Genomic DNA, 2,991 nt, shown 5'->3' with positions numbered 1-2,991 from the left:
GGAACTAAGCAGTAAATTCAGTAAATTGCAGGACATCAAATTCACTTGAAAAATCACATTTGCATACATCAAATTATTCTATAAAACTGTATGAAAAAATTGGAAAACAATCCTAACAAGGATAACTACAATAAAATCTGAGGAGTCATTTACTCTAAGAGGTGAAAGACCTGTATAATGAAAACTACAAACCACTGAGAAAAGAATTTGAAGAAGATACAAATAAATAAAAAAGATATTCCTTGCTCATTGATTGAAAGAACTATTATTATTGAAATGTCTACTATCCAAAGAAATTCATAGATTGATGCAATCTCCAGCACAAGTTCACTGGCATTTTCTCCAGAAGTAGAAATATCCATCTTAAAATTTATATGGAACCAGGAAAGGCCTCCAATATTCAAAGTAGACTTGAATTAAAAGAACAACGCTGAATAATAACCGACATGAAAATATACTAAAATTATAGTAATACAAACAGCATGGTGCTGGCCTAAAAAAGAGACACATCAACCAATGGAATGGCATAGAGAACTCAGAAATAAATCTACAAATTTTTGGTCGATTGATTTTTTTTCAGATGGGATCTGGATGTAGCCCAGGCTGACCTGGAAATCCCTTTGTAGTCCAGGCTTGCCTTGAACTCTTGCTCCTGTGGTCACAGTCTCCTGAGTTCTGGGATTTCAGGAGTTTACACCATGCCTGACTTTGCCAGTTTTTACAAAAGTACCAGGAATATGCAGTAGGAAAGGATGTCCCCTTCTGTAAACGGTTTTAGGAAAACTGGATATTCACATGAATAAGAGTTACATTAGGTTCTTATCTAACTGCATACCCAAAATGAACTCAAAATGAATAGTAAACTTAACCTGGAAATATATTTTAAAGGACACTATACCTGAAAATGTAAAAGTACTGTAAGAAAGTGAAAGGGAAAACTCCATGGCAGTTGTCAAGTGTTTTTAACTAGTAAGTTTCTGGATATGAATCCCAAAGCACAGAAAACAAAAATAGACCTATGTAATAAAATCAAACCAGAAAGCTTTTGCACAGCCAAAGAAAAAAACAACATAGTGAAGAGCAACCTATGGACAGGACAAAATGTTTACAAACTGTACTTCTGAGCTTGTGGTGTGCCCAAGTGTTAGAACTCCTGCCTAGCAAAAGTGGGACTGAGCTCAGACTCCAATACCACCAAACCACACTGCTGATTAAGGATTAGTATAATACATACAAGGAATTAAATAGTTAAAAAATAAAAGAAATAAGCCTATTAAAATGTGCAAAATATGATTAACTTTCTCTCAAAAGAAGATACACAAATAGCCAATAGATATTTAAATGCTCAAAATCCCTAAAGTTAAATAAAAGTTACAGGAAGTTATTGTTTCAGACTAAGTTTGAACACTGGACCCCAAAAAGTCAAACTAAAAATCTAAATGGACTCATTCATGCTGCAATTTGCTGTCACCAAACTGAAGCTGAGTTGTTATAAGCCTTCTAAGATAGCAGGACAGATACATTACAACCAAATTTCCCAATATGCCAGTTTTAATGAGCATGATAGCAAATTCTCTGTTTTAATCCTTAGAAATGGTACCTGTAGTAACCACATGCTAATCAATCAGTTTTCTATACTGGAATCTGTTTCCTGCCTTACAAGGGAAATAACTTTTAAATGAATGACCAATTAATTCCCTTTACCTTCCTTGTTTCTGTTAGGCACCTCATGTGTATAAAATGAGCCTCATTTCCTTAGTTAATTGTAACACTTAGTCTATTTTTGTATGCATTCAAAGGAAAGGAAATCAGTACAATGAAGAGATATTGACACTCCCATGTTTACAGGTGAGATATGAAACTAACCTAAGTTTCCACCAACAAATTAATGTATAAAGAAAATGTGAAATTCAATTGCTAACAACTAAAAGTCATACTTTTACTTGTCCATCCCACCATCACAATTGGGTTGTGGTATTGCAGCTTATATCTTTTCTCTTTAATATGTCTATCTAGTAACACAGTACTATGAATATAATTATTTTATTAAATTTATTATTATTTAACCTTTGTACCAGACTTGAACATGACTTATCAGTATGGAAGTACATAAAAACCTAAAAATAGAACTGCCATATGATGCAGTATTAATGCTCCTAGGCATATCCCAAAAGAATCACAGGCAGCACACAACAGAGACATGTGCTTGTAACAGCACTGTTCACAATAGCCACGTCATAGAAATAGAAAATGCGTATAGTTGTCAATGTTTGGCAAAATGTGCTGTGCATGTCCTGTAGGTCCATTGATCTAAAATATAATTTAAATTATCCGTGATGTTTCCTCATGGACACTCCATGTGGACCATCTGTTCGTTGCTGAAACTAGAGTATTAAATTTGCTAAGGATTCAAGCACAATGTTGAGTGAGAGTGGACATTCTTGTCTTATTCCTGACTTTAGAGAAGGTGATTTCTGGTTTTCTCCATTCAGAAAATGTTGGCAACAGGTTTGCCATATATTGCCTTTATTATGTTTAGGTCCCTTCTATTCCTAGTTTCTTTGGGACTTTTATAATAAAGGGACATTGGATTTTGTCAAAGACGTTTTCTGCATCTATTGAAATGATTGTATGATTTTTTCCTTTATTTTATTTATGTGATATATTACATTTATTGATTTGCATATGTTAAATCATTCTTGCACTACTGAAATAAAACCAACTTGATCATGGTGTATGATCTTTTAACGTGTTGTGGAACTTGGTTTGCTAGTATTGTATTTAGAATTTTTGCATCTATGTTCAGCAAGGAAATTGGTCTATAATTTTCTTTTTGGTTTTATTCTTATTTGGTTTTGGTATTAGGATAATCAAGACTTTGTAGAATGAGTTTCTGTTTTATAGAATAGTTGAGGAACACTGGTGTTAGAGTTTCTTTAAAGGTTTGGTATAATTCAGCAATAAATTGGGTCCTGAGTTTTTCTTTGGAGA

This window comes from Castor canadensis, chromosome 16 (genome assembly GCF_047511655.1).
Source record: "Castor canadensis chromosome 16, mCasCan1.hap1v2, whole genome shotgun sequence".
NCBI lineage: Eukaryota > Metazoa > Chordata > Mammalia > Rodentia > Castoridae > Castor > Castor canadensis.
This window is presented reverse-complemented; position numbering follows the sequence as displayed.